The sequence below is a fragment of the Myotis nattereri genome (assembly GCF_964212035.1).
Source record: "Myotis nattereri genome assembly, chromosome: 1".
Taxonomy (NCBI): domain Eukaryota; kingdom Metazoa; phylum Chordata; class Mammalia; order Chiroptera; family Vespertilionidae; genus Myotis; species Myotis nattereri.
The window spans coordinates 81454569-81478366 of record NC_138075.1 but is presented as its reverse complement, the minus strand read 5'-3'; the positions used below and the strand labels follow the sequence as shown (position 1 = coordinate 81478366).

Below are 23798 nucleotides of genomic sequence, written 5' to 3'. Positions count from 1 at the left end.
TTCATTGGCCTATAAAAGGAAGAAATGTTCACTCCAGATATGAACAACTTAGCAGAAGAGAACTTACAGACGTTTTGAAATTTTGTTTCTTTTCTTTAAACACATATAGTTTTTATTCTTTCCATATTAAGCTCTGTAAGTGAAGGGGAACATACATGGATCTTTTTAAGTATATTCAAATTGCCATTAGAAAACAGAAGCAACAAGACAGCTCAGATTATGTGTGTTTTTCTGATAATTTTTTTGTTTATTGTTTTAAAAAGACATTTTCCCATCTTTTACAATAATTATCCAGTGAGTCAGTAACTATAAATAAGCTATGTACAAAGTGCTTTAATAAAAGCTAAGTAGAATGGGCATCTAATTCTGCCCAGCATGGTGATAAGAACAGGTATTGAGTATCCTATAAAGAATTGAAGTTATAGTTTCTAAGAGACAGGCTGTATCCTATTGAAGTCACAGTTTCTAAGAGACAAGCTGTATTCCAAAAAGATAACTCTAACCATTATGGAGAAACACTTAACAGTGGTTCTCAACCTTCCTAATGCCGTGACCCTTTAATACAGTTCCTCATGTTGTGGTGACCCCCAACCATAAAATTATTTTCGTTGCTACTTCATAACTGTAATTTTGCTACTGTTATGAATCGTAATGTAAATATCTGATAAGCAGGATGTATTTTCATTGTTACAAATTGAACATAATTAAAGCATAGTGATTAATCACAAAAACAATATGTAATTATATATGTTTTTTCCGATGGTCTTAGGCGACCCCTGTGAAAGGGTCGTTCGGCTCCCAAAGGGGTCGCGACCCACAGGTTGAGAACCACTGACTTAGAAGGAGGAGGAGTAAAATTAGATGCTACTCCATCAGTTAGGAAGCTACACTAGCCTGGTAAAGGCAGGATGAGGGCCTGGCCCAAAGCAGTGACAGGTTGGAAAGAGGCCCCAGTTTACAGATAATTATGAAGTTGAATTATTATGTTGCCTCTCTAATATTTCATACAAAATTCACTGTAGCAATATGCGGGTGATAGCATAAAGACTGAACTAGTTAATTTTGCTACGTACTTTGGGATTTTGTTAGTTTGCCAACATCTTTTTGTTCTTCCATTACCAACACCTGAGTTTTGCTTCCCATTAAATACAGTCTGGTTAAATCAATCAAGATGATTTGTTTCCCTCCATTTTCTTCCATTTAGACCAGTGGTTCGCAACGTTGGCTGCACATTAGAATCACCTGGGAATCTTTAAAATCCTGATTTCTGGGCCTCATCCTCCAGAAATTCTGTTTCTTTGTTACTAATGTTGTGGCCCCACCCCATAACAAAGAAACAGAATTTCCGGGGGATGAGGCCCAGAAATCAGGATTTTAAAAAGATTCCCAGGTGATTCTAATGTGCAGCCAAGGTTGAGAACCACTGATCTAGACCAATGAGATAGATCTTCTCTGGAATTTGTGATGGGGCTGGGGGTAGCATCTATTGGCCTGATGACACTATGCTTCTCTTTTAGATTTTTCAGGTTTCCTTTTAAGTAAGCTAACCTTATATCTCCCTATATTCTTCTTAGAAATTATTCTCTGACTCTGTTAGCTAGGGCAAAATTCTATTCCTTAAAAGGAAATTAAATAATATGAAAGTAAGATAAAAACAAATGAGTGAAGACATAACAGGGCCAAGATACAAATCCAGGTCTCTTAATACTCAGTCTAATGGCTTTTGTATCATGTCACAATCCCTACAAATATTGAACAAGAGAAAATGTTCTTCAAACATAAGAAATATATAGTATCTAATAGAAATGTGTTCTTCAACACTCAAATAAATTATAAAGTAAAGACGGATATAGTAAGGCTTGGATCCCATGGGACAATGGCAAAGAACAAATTGGATATTGTGAATCCTAGGACGTTATGATAATACAACTACCTTAGCCATGTCTGCGGATTATATGAAAATACTGAGCAAATCTAATTTAGTCCTGGGGGTCTAGCAGTGATGGATCACATGCCAAATTCTGGACCTTATCATCAAAATAATCTTGGAATTTCTGAACATTCACTGCTACTGCTGCTGCTGCTGCAAAATTTCATTTTGTGGTTTGTGAGTGAAAAAACTTCCATCAAGACTTTAAATTGGTGCTTTTGCAAATAATAAAAAGCCTAGTTGGGTAAATTTAAAATCATCTTCTAGGTTCACTAAATGTGTAATAATAAAATTTAATGGAACCAGCAAGCTCTTTTCTGCTCAGTTTGCCCCCAAGTTTAGGTGATGGCCAGGCTCCTGTGACTGTACCTCAATCTTTCTAGATTATGAGGATGAAGGAACTGTCTAATTTATCCACTAAGGAATCAAGCTAAAATTTACAATACATGAACTAGGTTGGGGTGTGAGCAGATTTTAAGAGAAACAAACCAACATATTGAAAAACCCTGGAAGTTGACACATATCAGTGCTGAAAACATTGGAAGATTGCCAGAAAGTATTTTGGCAGAAGATAGTCAAGTTTAGAAGAGCTAACTTTAGAATGAGGAAAGACAGTTAACTGGAGTAAAAGCAAAAACAAAGGTGAATAAGGGGGTGGGGGGGATGTAAAGGAATAATCAGAGTCTAATTCAAGAGGAAACATCGACAATCCCTTTTTTTTAATGAAAAAAAGAGCACCCCCCCCCAAAAAAAAGTAAAAGTTTCCTTTTCTACTTACTGAAGAATTACTGAAAATGAAAATCCGTTGTAACTAAGCAACAACACTGACAATTTATCTAATTTAGTATGTGGTCTAATCACAGGACAAAATAAGAATTTTGGGAAATAAATGCATTTTCCTTGACCCTGACCAAATATATCTGAAAACTACCGGCCATATGTTCTCCAAGCCCCCTTGATGGAGGTGGCTTTTTTTCCTCATAAAGGCATTTTATTTAGATTCCAAATAATCCAAAGCAGAGAAAAGAGGCAACAAGTTATTCCGTCCTCTTACAAGCTGGGCCCCCAAGTGTCTGGCTCCAGCCAGAGGAGCAGGGGACCAGGCCAGGGTCCAGGAACCTCAGGCCACCATGCACCCCTCCCCACCCGGGGCCCTCCTCTCTGAAGCAGAGGAAAAACCCAGAACTAATACAGGAAAAGAAAGCGAGACATAAAAGGAAGCAATCCAAGGAGACAGGCAGCACAAACCTTGGGCGAGATAGTCTCCGGTCAGGAGGTGCCCCATTGGCGCACAGGGTCCGGCCTGGTGAGGTGAAACTTGCAAATCTGTGCGTCTGGGGACTGGGTGTCAGGTCTCCTAGTGGCCACCGTTTTCCTCTTAGTCCCCGAAGCAGTTGTCGGCCTGGGCCCCAGCATCGACTTCACATGTTCTCCTCGCAATGGACACGGGAGAGGTCTGAGCGCCCAAACATGGTCTGCACGGCCGGCCAGCGCGCGCGGCTTTGCGCCCATCAGGCTCTGCGTCCGCGTCCCAGCACCTGCTTCTGGTGAGGCCTGCGAACTCCCCGCGAGCCTTTGCTCTCTTTCCACTTTTCTGTGTATCAGGAAGGCAGGTGGGAAGGTGCTGGGTTCCTTCACGAGGGAGATGAAGCGCAGGCGGATAGTCCTGAGGTTCCGGGAGGCGTTCCTGCTCTGCGTGCAGCTCCGGGCTCCAGGGTGGAGGCTGAGGCATGGCCACGGGGTGTGGGATGGAGGCTCACACGTGCCCGAAACTGAGCCGTCGGTGGGAACTGCAGGCGTGCCTTGAAATATCCACCATCCTAGTAGGTTTTGGGGGACCGAAGATGGCCACCTCCCCATTGTACTCTGTCCACCAGAGTCACCTAGAAACTCTCCACTGATTCCTCCTGCAGCCCCGGGAGCGGGAGCAGCAGCGCCTGCTGCAAGCTGGGCACTAGCCGTCTGAGCAGGAAGCTGCTTATCTTCGCAATGCAGATGGCAGGAGGGCACAACAATATTTCTAGATGTATTCTTTAAGTATACAGTTAATTTATTTGAGACATTGTTTATGAATTGAGTTACAGAATAAATAATGTGAGAGGAGGTTGTGCATTAATTGTGAAAAGTATTTCACAGAAGATAGCATTTAATATAATGGAGTAACCTAAAAGTTTAAAAAGATGAAGATAAAGGAACTTCCTTGATAACCAACGGGAAAGTAATTTCAGTTCCTATATACTGAGTTTATTTCCCTCCTATAAAAGATTATTTTGTTTGTGTTTTTGCTTATCTGGATAACAATCCGTGGCAGAGGTGTAATATGTTATAAATATGGCTTCACCGTCTTTGCCTTTCATTTAAAAAAAATTATTACTTTTATATGCTATGGAAAGTTACTTTAATAATTAAACTATGTAAATGTACTATATTATCTAGCTTGTATTATAGGTGCATTCGGAGTACAAGTAAAAGTTTTAATTATCAAAATTGGAGAATAAGAGTAACTTCTGCCGAAACCGGTTTGGCTCAGTGGATAGAGCATCAGCCTGCGGACCGATTCCGGTCAAGGGCATGTACCTGGGTTGCCGGCATATCCCCAGTAGGAGATGTGCAGGAGGCAGCTGATCGATGTTTCTCTCTCATCGATGTTTCTGGCTCTCTATCTCTCTCCCTTCCTCTCTGTAAAAAATCAATAAAATATATTTAAACAAAAAACAAAAAAAAGAGTAACTTCTACACCAGATATGTTTAAAAAATTGTTAGTTTACAAACCTAAATTGACATGTTTCTTTCTTTAAACATTTTTTAAATTAAATTTATTGGGGTGACACTGTTCGACATGACCATATAGGTTTCAGGTGTGGGTTTCTGTTACATGGTCTGTATATTGCACTGTGTGCCCACCACCCAAAGTCAATTCTCCTGTCACCATATTTTAGGACCCCCTTCCCTCTGGCAACCACCACACTGCTGTTTGGGTTCACGAGTTTCAGTTTTATATTCCACATGTAAGTGAAATCATATGGTTCTTATCTTTAGCTGACTGACTTGTTTCACTTAGCACAATGTTCTCAAGGTCCATCCATGTTGTTGCAAATGGCAGTATTTCATCCTTTCTTATGGCTGAGTAGTATTCCATTCTTCTTCACCCATTCCTCTATCACAGGGCACTTCGGTTGTCTCCATGTCTTGGGCACCATGAGTACTGCTGCAATGAACATAGGGGTGCATATATCTTCGTGAATACATGATTTTGAGTTTTTTGGCCATATACCCAGGAGCTGGATTACTGGGTCATATTTTTAATTTTTTGAGGAATTGCCAGATTGCTTTCCATAGAGATTGTACCAGATTACATTCCCACCTGCAGTGAATGTAGGATTCCCTTTTCCCATAGCCTCTCCAACACTTGTAATTGCTTGTCTTATTGATAATGGCCACTCTAACAGGTGTGAGGTGGTATCTCGTTGTAGTTTTGATTTGCGTTTTCCTAATACAAATTAGAGAAATCTGATTTACTCGTGAGATTGAACATCTTTTCATATATCTATTGATTGTTCGGAAGTCTTCTTGGGAGAGGTGGATTTTCAGGTCCTCTGCCCAGTTTTTATTGGGTTGTTTGTTTTGGTGTTGAGTTTTATGAGTTCTGTATACAATTTGGAAATTAAACCTTTGTTGGAGCTACTGTTTGCAAATATCATCTCCCCTTGGTTGGCTACCTCTTTGTTTTGTTGTCAGCTTCTTTTGTTGTGCAGAATCTTTTTAGTTTTACACAGTCCTTTACTTCCCTTGCCTTTGGGGTCAAGTTCATAAAATGTTCTCTACGGCCAAGGTCCATAAGTTTGGCATTTATATTTTCTACCATGTAACTTATTGTTTCAGGTCTTATACTTCGGTCTTTGATCCATTTTGGATTAACTTTTGTACAGGGGGACAAACTGTGATCCAGTTTTATTTGTTTGCATGTGGCTTTCTAGTTTTCCCAGTACCATTTATTGAAGAGACTATATTTACTCCATTGTGTGTTTCTCACTCCTTTGTTGAAAATTATCTGTCCATATACATGTGGTTTTATTTCTGGGCTCTCTATTCTGTTCCATTGATTTGTGTGTCCGTTTCTCTACTAAAACCATGCTATTATAATTATTGTAGCTTTGTAGTATAATTTGAAGTCAGGTAGCATGAGACCTCCTGCTTCATTCTTTTTTCTCAGGATTGTTTTGCCTATTCGGGGTCTTTTATGGTTCCATATAAATATGCTGATTTCTCATTCTATTTCTTTAAAAAAAATGACAATGGGCCAAATGTCTTTAAACATTTAGACTCCTTATGAACGATTTCTAAATGTATTTAAGCTTTGCTTCAACCGTAAATATTTTGAAATGTTAATCTTTCTAAATCATTCCTCTGTTCTCAAATAATCTCCAGCACTGCTGTATTGTATACTAGTATATGAATCTCAACACAATATTTAATAATTGCCATCATCTGTGTACGCAGATGTCAACTATTAGAAAAATGGTGTAACTATAATTTACTATCTCTACCAACTATATTTTCTACAAGATATTGATGACCAATGCATTGGGTCTATTTGCATTGCATAAAAGGATCAAATTGGTTAGTTCCTCTGCAATTTTTATTTTTTTCATTGTTTGGAGAGTGACATCTACTTAATATAGCATTGTTTTAGCAGTTACACCAATTTCTAACCTGAATGGAAAATGTGAAATAATGAAACACACATTCCTAGACTTAATTGAGCCTTTCTTATTATAAAATATTATAATGATTACATTATTTCAATGACTCAAAACTAAATAAAGATGTTTAACACAAAATATTTAAATAAATATCAACACCTGAGTATAAGATACCTATAAGCTATATTAGAGCTTCGCTCATTGATGGCAAACCTTTTGAGCTCGGCGTGTCAGCATTTTGAAAACCCCTAACTTAACTCTGGTGCCGTGTCACATATAGAAATGTTTTGATATTTGCAACCATAGTAAAACAAAGATTTATATTTTTGATATTTATTTTATGTATTTAGCCATTTAACAAAGAAAAATCAACCAAAAAAATGAGTTTGTGTGTCACCTCTGACACGCATGTCATAGGTTCACCATCACTGCCCTTAGCTCAACAATGAATTTATTGGTGAGGACACTTGTGTTAGGGATTACTTTTGGTCTATTATCATTCCAATCATTGAATTTATAAAGTAAAAGCCTTTCACTAACTATAGGCCCTTATCAGAAAAAAACTTTTGCTTTTTCCTCAATTCTTCTAATGAGCCCTATAATAACTCCACTGAATGACAGTTTTCCAAGAGCTAAACAGAATATAGCATTTTTATAAAATATGTTTTTAAATTGATTTTTGAGAGGAAGCGAGAGGGAGCAAGAGAAAGAAGCACTGATGTGAGACTGAAATTCAATTGGCTGCCTTCTGCACACCCTCATCAGGGATCCAGCCCAAAACCCAGGGCCCAGGAATCAAACAGGCAACCTTTTGGTACATGGGACAATGCTCAACCAACTAAGGCACATTGGGCAGGCTTCCATCCCTTAAACTCCCTCAATTTCTAATTATTTAATATCTAATTTACATTGAGAGGATCTTCTTTTCTAAAATCTATGGTTATACAACCAGATTATCTTAAAAGTCCTTAACTGAGGCTTCTAACTTTATCCCTTCATAACATTAGAATTATTCCAGTTAGGAAGGATAATTCATAATAAAGATATACAGATAAATACTCCAATAATTTGAGGTCTCAAGAGCTGAACAATTCTGTTTGGGAAAGGGACCTAGTTTTTAACAACTCTATGCAATTCACTTACCATCTCTTGTTTTTATTTTCCTTCTTTATACAAAAATTGAACAAGATGTTCCTTTGGGTTATTTTAAGCTGTTATATTTCATTCTATTCTCAAGAGTAAAATTCTTGAATTCATGAAGGTATGACTTTCCTAACTTTGCATGGATTATAAACTTATTATGTGTCAGACTTCATGATAGACATTCTTTTTCAAAGTAGAGTTTATTTTTTTAGGGTAGTTTTAGATTTTCAGAAAAAAAATTTAGGTGATAAAAGAGTTCATTTATGCCCTGCATTGCAGTATCTTCTTTGTTTATATCTGACATTAGTATGGATCATGAACTAACTTAAGTCCATACTTTATTCAAGTTTTCCTTAGCCACCTTACATAGCTAACCTTTGAACAAAACAGGTTTGAACTTCATGGGCACACTTATACATGCATTTTTTTTCAGTAATTACATGTGTGGGGAGCAGCTAGTGTTTTGGACAGGCTCAAGCCTTGGACTGTTGAGAGGGTACAATCGTTTCATTGCCATGTGCAAGTCCCAGCTTGGAGGGCAGAGCCCTCCCAGCACAATTATAGCCAACAGCTGTAGTTGTAAGCTTGAACCTATGGTCCAAACACATGGTCCCGTGCCTGAGTGATGTAGGCTTGATAGAGTTCAGGTGCATGTAGTTGAGTAGGATTGAAACCCATGAGAATGTTGTAAACATCTTGATCACGCCCTTATTCTGCCTAGTGGCATCTACTATAAAATAAAGACACGGCTTGTGGGCGTTGTCACTGTCTCTCAGAGAAGCAGCCTCCCACTGAGACCCAGCTTTCATTCTCTTGTCTTTTCTAAGCCTTTCAGCCGCCTCCACGCAGGTTCACCCTTGGCCATGCTGGCGCGGCACATACATGCAGTTCCGTAAATGTATTTTCTCTTTGTTATTATGTTCTTTATTAATATTCACTTTTCTCTAGTGTCCTTTTATTTCAAGAACAGAGTATACAGTCCATGTAACATAAAATATGTGTTAATTGACTGTTGATGTTATCATTAAGGCTTCCAGTCAACAGCAAGCTATTAGTAGTTAAGCTTTGGGAGAGAGAAAAGTTATAAGTGGATTTTTGACAGCACAAATGGGGAGCACCCCTATTCCCATGTTGTTCAAGATCTTTTTCTGTTCCAAGATTTTGTTGCCATATCTCTTTGGCTCTTCTTGACTGTGCCAATTTTTCAGATTTTCCTGTTTTTTTTATGACCTTGACAGTTTTGAGGAATGCATGTCAAGTATTTTGTTGAATGCTCTTCACTTGGAATTGTTTTTTGTTGTTTGTTTTTTCTGCATAGTTAGATTGGGGTTATGGGTTTTAGGGAGGAAAACCATGAAGATAAAACCATTTCATTACATCATATTAAGGATACATCATCAACTTATTTCTAACCTAATATTGATGTTGACCTGGCTGAGGTAGTGCTTGTCAGGTTTTCTCATTGCTCATTTTCTCCCCTTTCCATGTTGTTTTTTTAAAAGGAAGAAAATCACTATACATACCTCACACTTAAGGAGTTGGAAATGTTCCCCTTCCAAAAAGACAGTGTACCTGGATAAATTATTTGTAATTCTTCTACAAGATTTGTCTTGTCTCCCCAAGTTATTTATTCATTCATTCATTCATTCATTCAATTATTTATTTATATCAGCTTGGACTCATGGGCATTTATTTTATACTTTGGATTATAACCCATCCTTTATTTTGTTGCTCAAAACTGTCCAGGTTTGGCCATTTCTAATTTGACTCTGTTAACCCTTCAACATACCTGGTCAGTGGAGAATTTTGTTTTATTTTGTTTTGAGCACTTCCTAACTTAGACATTTCAGGCTGCTATAATAAAATACCATAAATTAGGTAGTTTACAGATTTAAAAAAATTACTTTTTTATCTTTAAAATGGAAGTCCAAGATCAGGGTACCAGCATGGTTGGATTCTGGTGAAACCCTCTTCTGGGTTATTGACAATTGACTTATCATATTATCTTCTAATGGCAGAAATACCTAATACCTCTCAAAAGCCATAATTCCAAATACTATGACACTGAGGATTATATTTCAATATATAAATTTAGGTGGTAGGTACAAAGTTTAATCCATAACATTCCCTTACTTTCTAGCACCACATAATGATCCAGACCCACCTTACATAATTCCTGAACCGTTCCTAGAATCAACGATTTATCCAAGAAGCACTGGTTCCTTTTGTTGGAGAAGGGGATTAGAAACCAAAATCTGGGTGCTAGATATACTTGTTGCTACTGGAGTGTTATTGAATCTAGGATTTCTCAGTTGACAGTAAGAACTATATTTGGCTATACTTCCCTGTGTACAATATATTTCTATATGTAATCATCTATTTCTATAGTAAGCTAAACATGAATTCATAGTGATGTCTTCAGCTCTGATCCTTTACCATACAGATCATTGTAGCTCTTCCCCTTGCTTATCTCTAACCTCTATACTTTATTTAGTTGTTCAGTTCAAACACACACATAAACACACACACACACACACATTTTAGTTGTTCAGTTGTTCAATTCACTCCCCCCCAACACACACACATATTTATATATAAACACTGTTAACTCTTACCCCTATGGGAACAGCTTCGTCAACTAAAGTACAGTGTTCAGGCACAGTTCTTTTTGCCTTAAGCATCATAGGCTCCACTGTTTTCCAAATTTATTTATATAAGCACCTGTTTCTCTAATTTCTTCATTGAGGATTTTTTCATACAGTTGTAATATTGACAGATTCTTTTGTCACAATTTGGATTCTCCAATATGCTAATATTTTTTAATATTTGCATACATTAAGGTTTACTCTTTGTGCTAAAAGTTTATAGTTTTTTTTATAAATGCACATTATTTATTCATTATTACAATATCACACAGGATAGTATCACCCCCTCAAATAAACTGTTTTTAACTTATTAGAGGCTTCTTCCCTCTTCCTGAACTCCTGGTAATAACTAGACTTTTTTTAAATGTCTCTATTAGTTTTAACTTTCCCGGAATGTCATATAATTTGAATTTTATAACCTTTCCAGTCTGTCTTCTTTCACATAGCAGTATGCATTTAAGGATGCTTTGTGTCTTTTTGTGGGGTGATAACTCATTTATTTTACCACTGAATGATATTTCATTGTATGAATGTACCACAATTTGTTTATCCATTCACTGATGAAGGATATCTTTGTTGTTTCTAGTTTGGTAAGATGTCCAGATCCTTTGCTCATTTTTTAAATGGGTTATTTGTCTTTTTATTGTTGAGTTTTAGGAATTATTGGTATATTTTGGATACCAGTTCTTTACCTGATATTTAGGGCAAGAGAGAGTGGGTGGTGCAGTTCACAGGGATAAGACTCACAAAGCAAAAAAGACCAGAGCATGGGTCTGAGTGGGGGATATTGCTGGCAAACAGGCTCCAAAAGAGCGAACAACCATCATGGATTGTTGTCATGCCAGTGCATCTGATCTCTTTTTAAATTACAAAGCAATGAAGCTAACAGAATAAAAAGGTTAAAATTTAATTTTGAAAACTTCTTGAGCACTAATTCTACTACTATTTTGCTATTTTTTCCTAAATTCAAACTTATCCTATAGGCACCAAAATTTACACGGAATATGTAAACTTAGAAACTGACGTAATGTAAACATTACCTAAATCTATAAACTTTATTTCAAAATCAATTTGCATAATATGTAAACAAACAGGCTTTCAGTCAAAGTTTAATCAAGTTATTAAATATTAATATAAAACTGACACGTCTTCTAATTTGTGTAACTGCTACTGATCAAAAAAACCTTTAATTACTTTGTGATTTCAAACCTCATTTGTCTTCTTCAAGTAACTGGAAAATATTCTATAGATAAAAATTATAAAAGTCAATTTATGAAATGTACACTTACTTTTAAGCTTATCTCAAATAGAGAAAATACATTTTCAACCAATTATCTCTAAAGTTATTTAAACTCTTTCAAAAATTTATGTTAATCTTATTTAAGATTTTAAATACACTTAAAGATACTTCAATATTATTTGGCAAAAAATACTAGTATTTAAAATATTTAAACATTTCTAATAATATTTTCTGATATAAGTATGTCATAGTTTTGTCTTAAGATAAGGTAACCATAAAATTGTCATTCAAAGAAGTACAGTTTTAAGAATAAAAAGGGAAAATAATAAAAATCATAATGATAATAATAATGAGACAATGTACATAAGCCTAGACCAAGGGTTAAATGTAACCTTAATTTTAAAAATGAGTAAAGTATTACCAAAATTACTCAAAAGTTTTCTAAATACCTAACATTAACTAGCACAAATATAAAAATCTATCATTTAGGGTAGATACCTAATAAACAATTTATTTACCAAACTGCTGATACTCACTTGATCTTATTAATAAAGGGTGAGAAACTAAATATAAGAGCATTTTTTATATTATGAAATTATTAAAAAATATATTGAAAATCTGTTAAAGGTTTTCCTGCTCCAAAATTATCACCTGACAAGTTTCCTACAAAGCTACAGTTAAACATTAGTTGCTTTTGTTTAAGGCCACATTTTCCACAGTCTGTTCCAAGCATGTCAGATTGTCAAATATTACTGGTTATGTCACAGTCTCCGGAAAATGTCCTACTTGGGGGTTAAGACCTTCTGATAGCGACATTTAATGATTGTTTTTCCTTTTTTGGAAAGTAAATGAGATTAATGGGCCTTACCTCTTGCCTGTTGTTTATAAGCAGGGGTAAGCCAAAGTGCCTCTTTCCAGAGATAAGATATGTATCTGCAAGAAGGAAGGAGAAAGAGAGTATTGTCTAAAAGATTGCCCCTTAAAACTCCTGTATTTAGAAATCATGTCTGTTTGATTTTTATAAAAGCAGGGGGATATTTTCTTTTCTTTTCTTTTCTTTTTTAAATAAGACAAAGCATTGCTGAATTTCACCACAGATGCACAATAACCTCGGGCTATCGAGATGGGGAAAATGGGCTTGGCCAATTTGGCTCAGAAGATAAGAGTGTCAGCCCATGGACTGAAGAGTCCCCTGGTTGGGGCCCATGTGGGAGGCAATCAACGTGTCTCTCTCACATCTCTCTCTCTCTCTCTCTCTCTCTCTCTCTCTCTCTCTCTCTGTCTTTCCCCCTCCATTCCCCTTTCTCTAAAACTCCATGGAAAAAATATCCTCAGGTGCAGAATAACAAACAAACAAAAAAATGGGGAAACTATTATTAGTTAATAGTATCCAGAGGAAGTAGCTACTGAGGATATTTGCCAGACAGGCATGGCCCTCAATGGGGGAGCACAATTTTTACCTAGCATGGAGAGAACTGGTAAATGTTTTGGTAAACTATTGCTGAATAGCACAGCACCCCAAACTTAGTGGTTTAAAACAACTTTTTTACTATTGTTCATTTTTCCATAGTCTGAGTTCAGCTGGGTCGTTCTTCTGACCCACATGGTGTCAGGAAGGACAGTAGTTATCTGGAAGTTCAGCTGGGCTGTATGGTCCAAGATAGCTCATTCACATAGTTTCCAGTTGGTACTGTCTGTTGGCATGAGACTCAGCAGGGTTCATGAACCATAGTGTTCTCCATGTTGCCTTTCTCCATAGATTTGTCTTTTCCCAGCATTGCTACTGGATTCTGAGGGGCAGCAGGAGGTAGAACCTACTTGTTGGATTCTCCAGAAGATCTGAGAAGTTTGTGGTACAAGTTGTTTATTAGGAATCAACGCCTAAGGGGGAAGAAAGGTAAAAAATATAAGATTGGGTAATGGAAAGGCAAAAATCAAACTGTGATGCAGCTGACTTTCTTGCAGACATCACACATCAGGACAAAATGTCCAGACCTTTATACTCTTTCTTTATTTAGTCCTCAGGAAGGGCATGACCTCAGGTAAACCACATTTCTACAGATGCTGAAAGAGCCAATACCTGACATCTGTCTGCTGTGCTGTCTTCATTATACACTGCTGAATAGCAAGTTCTTCCTGGAAGTCTGATCTGAATAGCTCATCTTTTATCTATCACATTTCCAATCACCTTATAGCCTGGGTATGTAAGTGCCAAAACTGCAGCCTCCCCAATTCCATGGCCATTTGACTGATCAGAGTTAGTAACAAAAGCAGGTCATATTCAAAGAAAGGGGAGATAAATTCCATATTTTATATTAGGAGTTGCATGCATATCCATCTAGAGGAGGAATTTGGAAAGGCACTCCAGCTTCTGCCCTCAGGCTGTAACAATTCACATACAAAGTACACTCACCATCTCCCAAGACCCCCCAAAATTTCCATCCCTTTATGGGATCAGCTCATATCCAAGGCTCTTGTCATCTATATCAGAGCCAGAGGTAGATGGGGTGGGTTTCTGAAGTTCCTCAGGAATACCTGTGAACTAAAAAAAAAATCACACCAAAGAAACCATCATCTGTCCCACACACACCCAACATACAAAAATGATGAAAGGGCATGACAGCCACAATGGAATCTTCCAGTATAAAAGGGTAAAACAGAAGACCCATAGCAATACTGCAATATAGCTGGGAGGTTACCATTATCTCTGTCTCCAGGGAAAGAATTTTTCCTGATTAGGGACAACCTATGCTCCCTGAGAATGATTGCCATGGCTCGGCCTCCTGTTTCATCCTTCCTCTTCCGTAAGGAGTGGAACCTGTTTGCAGCTAAGTAGTTTTCTCAGCTGTATCCTGCTCATTGGAGATAAGAAACACAGAGGTCTTTTTCATTTAGAACTATCTCTGTCTCTTTTAGTTCAAACTGTTAAAATTTCTGTTAAAAATTCTGTCCTTCCTATGTATCTATACTATATTTTTAAGACAGACTTTTTAAGACCCACTTCTCTCTACTTTGGCCTTAGAAACAGTGCTGTGGGGACAATATCATTAAGATTCCTGAAATCCCTCTTTTCTAGCCAAAAGGGCCTAAAAGGTACTTTCTTAAGATTCTTAGGAACTCTATTGTCTAGTTGAGGTCAACAAGGCAAGCCCTTAAGAATCTTAAAAGCCCTATTGTCTAGCTGAGAGGGTCTATGTGACAAATCCTAATCTTTCTAAAAAAGAAACAAAGTCTTGAACAAAGTCTTTCTACCTCACACTTGAACTGATTTTCATGCTGTGGCTGTTTTTATGGCAGAACTCTGGATTTGCTCTTTACTACAAGGCTTTAATTTACTCTGAAAACTTTTTGTGTGCTGAAAGAGTTGAATATGAGAATAACTTATGTTTCAACCAGGAAATCCTTATTTGCAATATTTCTTCTAGATCAGAAGTTGGTCAACTATGACCCAGAAGTCAAATCCACATTGTCACCTGCTCTTGTCGATTTTTTTTTTAATTGGAGCACAGCCACATTTATTCACTTACTAGGTGTACCAGTTAATAATGAGGATTTTTTTCAATAGTTGGAGTTACACATATGTTGATATATATGCAGTTTGATATGCATGCTATTTTGTTGTATTGACAGCAAGCTTCAAAACTTCATGTGTCAAATTTGCTGAAGGTGCTAACATAATAGATATTTTTATGCTTAAAAATGTTGAATTTCATGCCAAAAAAAGAGCATTTGTGGGAAGTTTTAATTCATTACTTTATTTTGAAGAAAAAGTTATTGTATATTTCAGGAAGCTTATGGTGAACATGCTCCATTTCACGATACTTATGAACGCTGGTTTAAATGCTTTAAAAGTGATGATTTCGATGTGTAAGACAAAGAACGTCCAGGTCAACCGAAATAGTTTGAAGACCAACAATTACAAGCATTATTGGATGAAGATGCGTGTCAAACTCAAAAACAACTTGCAGAAAGATTAAATGTTGCTCAGCAAACAATTTCCATTCATTTACAAGCAATGGGAAAGATTTTAAAGGAAGGAAAATGGGTGCCACATCAACTGAACGAAAGACAAATGGAAAACCAAAATGTCATCTGTAAAATGTTGCTTCGATGTCATGAAAGAAGTCTTTTTTGCATCGAATTGTGACTGGCGATAAAAAAAATGGATTTATTTTGAGAATCCCAGATGCACAAAATCATGGGTTGATCCAGGTTAACCATCAATATTGACTGCAAGGTGTTATAGTTACAATTGTATTAGCCATAGGACCCCCCAAATTTCAATAGTGTAAACTGTGTGAAGTGACATAAACAAACTCTGTACTTTCCCAAGTGAGTGAATGCCCAAACTTGTACCCTTAGAACACTGGCCCCACCCCATTACAAATAAACAGAATTTCCGGAGGATGAGGCCCAGAAATCAGGATTTTAAAACGATTCCCAGGTGATTCTAATGTGCAGCCAAGGTTGAGAACCACTGCACTAGAGACTGGTAGTAACCCCTGAGTGATTGCATACTAACTATTTGTGTGTTATATTTATGACTGGGCTCGGCTGCCTCACGCCTTAAGTTCCCAGATGGACGCCATTATTGCTGACTGGGACACCTGCGCTTGTCCCAAGGCCGAGGCAATAAGTAATTATAGAACACTAGGGGCCCGGTGCACGAAATTCCTGCACTGGGTGTGGCGGGGGGGGAGAGTGTCCCTCAGCCCAGCCTGCCCCCTCTCACATACTGGGAGCCCTCAGGCGTTGACCCCCATCACCCTCCGATCGCCTGATCGGCCCCTTGCCCAGGCCTGACGCCTCTGCCAGAGGTGTCAGGCTTGGACAGGGGACCCCCATCTCCCCCTGATCACTGGCTCTGGCCCCCGCCCAGGCCTAAGGCCTCTGGCCCAGGAATCATGCCTGGGCAGGGGACCCCCATCTCCCTCTGATCGCTTGCTCCACCCCCCGCCCAAGCCTGACGCCTCTGACCCAGGCTTCAGGCCTGGGCAAGGGGACCATCATATCCCCCCAGTCCCCGGCTCCGCCCCCCACCCAGGCCTGATGCCTCGGCCAGAGGAGTTGACCCTCATCACCCTCCGATCACCAATCACCGGATCGGCCCCTTGACCAGGCCTGAGGCCTCCAGCAGAGGTGGCAGGCCTGGGCAGGGGACCCCCAGCTCCCCGCGGTTGCAGGCTCCGCCCCTGCCCAGGCCTAATGCCTCTGGCCTAGGCATCCAGCCCAGGCAGCGGGGACCTGCAGTGGCAGCGGGGGGCGCCGCGATTGTGGGCTTTGCTTTAGGCCCAGGCAAGGGACCCCTAGCTCCTGGGACTGCCAGCTTCGACCGTGCCCAGCTCCCATCGCTGGCTCCACCCCTACTTCCTGCTATCACTGGCCAGGGCGGCAAAGGCGCCTGATTCTCTGATCATGGCTGGGGGGCAGGGCCGCCTTTGCCCTGCCCCCCAGCTCTTAGGTCCCCCCTGGGTTTCCGATCACTGTCAGTGGCAGGGGGCTTCTTCCTGCTTTCCCTTTTGCCTCCCTGCATTGTGCCTACATATGCAAATTAGCCGCCATCTTGTTGGCAGTTAATTTGCATATAGCCCTGATCAGCCAATGAAAAGGGTAGTGCTGTACGCCAATTACCATTTTTCTCTTTTATTAGTGTAGATTGGGGTCAACGGGGACACAAGGCCAAATTACTTCAGAAAGAAGACAATTCTTTACGTTTGGTGGGATCAGGAAGGTGTGGTGTATTATAAGCTTCTAAAACCAGGTGAAACCATTAATACTGTTCGCTACCAACAACAGATAATCAATTTGAACCAAGCTTTGATCGTGAAATGACCAGTATGGGCCAGAAGACACGGTAAAGTAATTTTGCTTCAGGATATCACACCAACACACAACCAGTTGAAGACATGTTAAAAGATCTTGCCTGGGAAGTGTTAACCCACCCGCCGTGTTCACCAGACCTTGCTCCTTCAGATTACCACATGTTCTGATGGATGGCACACGCACTTTCTGAGCAGCACTTAAAAACTTACGAAGAAGTGGAAAATTGGGTCTCTGAATGGTTTGCCTCGAAACAAGAAAAGTTCTATTGGGACGGTATCCACAAATTACCTGAAAGATGGGGGAAATGTGTAGCTAGCGATGGACATTACTTTGAATAAAGCACTTTTGATGTTTCTCTTAAAATTATCATGTTTTCTTTGATTACAAAACCCATCATTAGTAACCAGTACACCTAGTATATATTTTCTATGCCTGCTTTTGCACTACAACTGCAGAGTTGCTATAGACACTATAGAGCCTGTAATTATTAAAATATTTATTATCTGGCTTAATATAGAAAATGTTTGCTGACCTGTACTCTAGATACTGCTTGCAAATTGAATAGTTCCTTCTTTAGTTCATTTCACCCTACTATGATCATGTACACTGAAATAAACCAGTTGACACATAAACATTCTGCCTAGAAACTTCCTTAGCCAAATACACAAGTTCATATATTATCTTTTATATTGCCACAAGTTACTGCATTTTCCGAACATTCTCCCTGTACATAATTGGACAAAAACTCACCTCTTCTCCAGGCTCAACAATTTTCTCACTGTCTTACCAGCCTCCATTGGCTGTCTCTTTGAGGCTCTTGTGACCTGCACCCACTGCCTGGTTCCAAAGCCAAGGCTACATGTTTTAGGGTTTTGTTACAGTAGCACCTCATTTTGGGGTAACACATTTCTGTTTTGGTCATCTATTGCTGCAAAACAAGCCATTACAAAATTTAAAGTTTTAACATGACAATTATTTTATTACCTTTAGTGATTTTATATGCTAATTTGGGTTAGAGGCCTTCTTCTGCTCTTCATGTCAGCTGGGGCTGTCATCATCTAGTGGCTCAATTGAATTTACAGAGAGGAAGGGAGAGGGATAGAGAGTTAGAAACATCGATGAGAGAGAAACATCGATCAGCTGCCTCCTGCACACCCCCTACTGGGGATGTGCCCAAACCAAGGTACATGCCCTTGACTGGAATTGAACCCAGGACCCCTCAGTCCACAGGCCGACGCTCTATCCACTGAGCCAAACCAGTCAGGGCTGAGTTTAAATGGCTAAGATGGCTGCATTAGTTATTCATTGCTGTGTAAAATATTATTTCAAAACTTAGTAGGTTAAAACAATAAAAATTTATTACAGCTTTTGTAGATTAAGAATCTGGGAGCAGCTTAATTGATTGGTTTTGGCTCAGGGTGTCTCCTGAGGTTGCAGTCAAGCTGTCTACTAAATTGAAGTCATCTGAAGTCTAGTAAATCTACTTTGTATGTTTGTAGGCAGGCCTCAGTTCCTCACCACAGAGGCCTCCCCTTAGGCCGCCTGATTGTCCTCATGAAATGGCAGCTGGCCTCCTGAGTGAGTGACCTGAGAAAGGGCCATCAAGATGAAAACTACAGTGCAATTTATAATCTTTGAAGGGACTTATCATCACTTCTGTGGTATTCAGTTGGTCATACAAACCAGCACTAGTACTGTATGGGAGGGGACTTCACAAAGATAGGAATAACAGAAAACTGCCTTCATTGGGTGTCATATTGGAGACTTGCTGGCTACCATGAAACTCAGTCACGTGGCTGCTGATTAGTACTTGAGGTAGTGAGTGCCTCTGCTTTCATATTTGTGACTCTTCCTTCTACCTGGGCTTCTCACTGCATAGAGGCTGATTTCCAAGAGGCAGCAAGTAGACGCTTCCAGTGCTCTTTGACCTGGGCTTAGAAAACCCAGAATGGCCTTCTGCTATATTCTAAGGGTGTCCTAAAATTCACGCAAGATCTGAATTTTACGCCATTTGTGCCATAAAGTGTTGCCAATGAAGAAAAAAGATAGCATGACAGCTGACAGTTCAGGGTTATTAAAAATGGAGCGGTACACGAAAGAACAATGCGTTTTCATTGTTGAGCAATATTTTAAAAATAATGAAGGTTTGGCAGCTATAGTTCGCAATTTTCGTGCAAAATATGGTCGGAATAGTGATTTAACTTCATCAACTGTGAAGAGATTAATTAAAAAATGTAGGGAGACTGGATCAATTAGTGACCTTAAACACTCTGGCCGTCCTTCAACAAGTCGTTCAACACAAAACATCGAAGTAGTTCATGAGAGTGTTGCTGAGAGTCCAGGGACATCAATTCGGCACCGTGGTCAAGAATTGGACATTTCGAGAAGCTCTCTACAGCATATTCTCATGAAAGATTTGCATCTTCATGCTTACAAAGTTCAGTTGACTCAAGAACTGAAGCCTACTGACCATGCACAGCGAATAGAGTTCGTTGAATGGATTATGGAACAACAACAAAATTCAGCCACATTTATGCAAAACAGTCATGGAAAATTTCAACAAAAGATTGCATATGTGCCAGCAAAGCCGTGGAGGCCATTTACCCGATATGCTATTCCATACATAACCCTATACTGTATCTTTTATGAATCAATAAAAACTTTACAATTTTTAATTATAAACTTGTGTTTTCTATCAAAATTACTTCTTGAATGAATTTTGGGACACCCTTTATTTGGCAAAGCTAATCAAAGGCCATCCCACAATCAAGGGAAGCAGAAGTAAGCTCCATCCCTTGATGTGAAGTGTGGCATGTATTAACAAGGAAGGGAGGACTCGCTGGAGGATACCTTTGAAGACTAGCTAACGTAGGAAATGAATACCCAATTTTATTTCCCTTCTGTCTTCCACCCTATTGCAGGAGCTTCCCATTGGACTATTTTATCCAGAAGTCAGAGAGCAAGGATGTCCATTGAACCAGTCCCTAGAGGTCAGCCTCCTGGGCCACAGAGAGGATTTTGAAGGAGGATTTTGGAAATAAAACTAGAAGGGCAAAGAGAAAATCACCATCACAGTTTTGAAATATAGGTAGTCCCAGAGAAATTTTATTCTTCAATAATTATATAATTAAATAAAAACTTTTAAATATTTATAAAAGGAGCTTAACAGGATGGTTTTTGTAACCACTTCCTTCCTTTATGGCCTGGCCAAGTAAAGTTATAGAATTCCTTCACTTTGAAAATGTAACTATGTGTGCTACAAAATTTGGGAATCACATTAGTCTAGCAGACTATTGATATTACCATTTCTAGCTGAGAAGAGTTTTGAATAGAAATATAATGCTCTTAGTATGAACCCGTAGACATTTATGTTAACACAGCTAGAACAGCCACATTTTATCTTTTCCTTTATGATTACTAGCTTATTTTGGGTTCAGATTTACATTCCGGCTCCTTGCTAGCAAAGCCTAATCTGTGTTTCAGCCTGCCAAGTCCTAACCTACAGTTTCTCTCAGAGTGTCCCTGTAACTATATGTCTGCCTTTGACTGGGGTCCAGTTTGAACACAGATAGAGGAATTTCCATGACATTAATGTGGCCACTTTCTAGTACTACTACTAGAGTGCTTCCACCCATCAGATCATATCCCATAGATAATGTTGCTAGCTCAGATCCCCCCTGATACTCTTATATTGCCTCAGACATTACATCTGTGGTCACCCACGTTGGAGTCAGCCCTCTAACTCCTGTTTCATTCAGGCCTGACTTAATCTCCTTTCTTTAATGTTCTGCCTTTGAAGAAACCACTGTACTAGACCTTGTACGCTTCAATAAATGGAAAACTGGTATTTTAGCTGTGCTTTTGGCAGTGACAGTATTTTTTTATGACCACTTGAAAAACGAATGTTATGTGGATGGTTACCTGTCATCTTCAAAGTTAACACCAGAGCTAGCAACATGGCATTTTGACATTCAGTGCTAACATCCTAAGTAAGAAATTTGTATTTTTATACTCTGTTCAAAACACTTTCCCTATGGATTTGTATGCCCCTGACAGATTTTTCATAATGCAAAAAGCACTATTGAAGTGTTTTCACAGTTTGGTATATGTTTGAACTTGCAGCTTTCAAAGGACTATATATTTTCTATCATTTTTTTAAATCTCTTCCATTAAGCTAAATGTTTCATATCATCGCTATAGCCAAGCCAGGGATGATCTAGATTGCCAGTATTCCCTTACTCATTCAAGAACTTTCATTAGTCAGAAGCTAAGATGTGTTTTCAGTGGAAATGTCATATTTTAATACAGGATATGGTACAATTTCAGGTACAAGGTGTTTTGAAAACATTAATCTTCAAGTAAACTGGTATTATCACTGTTATTCCATAAACATAAAAATGAAAAAGAGCTAATAAGCAAATCGCCCAACATCTTGCAAAAATAAAAGTAGAATTAGAATATCATCAATTTCATATCCATCTGTGTCACTGGACAATAAAATCAGGCTTTTCTGGCTATGTTTCATTAATTTTCTCTGCTCTATAGGATTTCATTGTATAAATATACTACAGTTTATTTATTCTTTTATATTTGATAGATTTTTTTAATTTTTTTTGTTACTACCCTAATGTTCTTGCAAAGCGTTCTTGTAAATGGCTTCTTTGTGCACAGTCAATAGAGCAAATGCTAACTAGTGGAATGGCTGGCTAATAAATCCAGGCATGTTCAACTCAGTAATACTGTAGCAATCATAATGTGCTGGAACAACTTCCAAAATCTTAGTGTTTAAAACATCAAAGGTTTATTTCTTGCTTGTGTTATGTTTTCATCTGAGATTGGGGTTGGGTAGGGAGAGTCTCTTCCACATTCTTCTTTGGGGAATGTTACCAGTTACCATGGAAGAGGGGGAAAACTTGGTTAATCATTCACAGCTCTTAAATCTTCCCCTTTGGAAATGATAAAGGTCATGTAGCCACGCAACTTCAAGGGGATAGTGCAATTATAACGTTGAGAAGAAAAATCTCTGAATAGCCTGAATGTCTACTAATGATGACTACAAACTATTTTCAAAGTGATTGCTCCAATTTACACATCTACAAGAGAGGATGAGAGTTTCATTTCTTCATATCCTGCCAAGTCTGATATTGTTAGCTATTAGGACTTTTTAAATCTGATGAATATGACCCATCTCACTGGGGTTTTAATTTGCTTCTTCCTGATTAGTAATGAGACTAAGTATCTTGTCATAACTATATAAGTGTTTTGTACTCATACAAAATTCTTCTTTTGTAACATTTCTCTTGTTATTTTATCATTTTTCATTTAAGTAGTTCACATTTTTAAAAATAATGATTTGGAGGAGCTTTTACATGTTCTGGTTTAATTCTGTGGCTTGTTTTTTTTCACACTATTTAAGGTGTTCTTTGATGAATAGATTTTTTTCAATGTAGTAAAATTTATTAATCCTTTATTGTTTTTATATATTTATTTGTTTAGTTTCTTAATACTCACCTAAAGATATTTTTTCCATTGCCTTTTAAAGGTAGTGGAAGGGAGTGAGAGGGAGAGAGAGAAAGAGAGAGAGAAACATCAATGTGAGAGAGACACATGATCTGGTTGCCTCCTGCAAGCACCCCACCGGAGGGCAGGGAACAAACCCACAACCCAGGTCTGTGCCCTTGACCAGAAATTGAATCTGCAACCCTTTGCTCTAACCACTTAGTAACACTAGCCAGGGCTGGTTTTTATTTTTTATGTCTTATTTAGGAAATCTTTTCCTATCTGAAGAAATACACTCTCCTATATAGTTTTCTAAATGTTCTATAGTTTGACTTTCATGTTGATGTCTGTGGATAATGTGACATAGAGTTCCATATTTGCTTTTTTAAAATTTTTAAAAATTTTATTTTATTGTTTAAGATATTACAAATAGTAGTATATATGTCTCCTTCCCACCCCCCTCCTTTCCCCCTGACTCCCCCCCACACTCCCCCGCCCCCCCCCCCCCCGCCTCCCCTACCCCCTGGCGCTTGCCCTCGCCCTCCCCCCCCCACACACACACACCGCCCCCAGTGTCTTCCATCTGTTGGTTGTGCTTATATGCATGCAAGTCCTTCGGTTGATCTCTTATGTATAGCTCTATACCCGTCAGGGTAGGTTATTGATGGCTCTCAGCCAGGGGAGCATATTTTGATGCCTAGAGGACATTTGAAAATGTCTAGAGCAGGAGTGGGCAAACTTTTTGACTCGAGGGCCACAATGGGTTCTTAAACTGTACCGGAGGGCCGGAACAAAAGCATGGATGGAGTGTTTGT

The 23798-nt window shown here is 38.7% G+C and overlaps 1 long non-coding RNA gene across 1 annotated transcript in view; it reads right to left on the bottom strand.

The window, feature by feature from the left end:
* Nucleotides 1-15489, bottom strand: part of LOC308526573 — a 667011-nt gene extending 651522 nt beyond the window's left edge. The window contains exons 1-3 of the long non-coding RNA XR_013996560.1: nucleotides 14075-15489; nucleotides 13480-13542; nucleotides 12530-12594 (exon numbers count right to left, since the gene is read on the bottom strand). This is a non-coding gene — a long non-coding RNA (uncharacterized lncRNA). The remainder of the gene's footprint in view (nucleotides 1-12529; nucleotides 12595-13479; nucleotides 13543-14074) is intronic.
* Between the last annotated feature and the right edge of the window lie 8309 nt (nucleotides 15490-23798).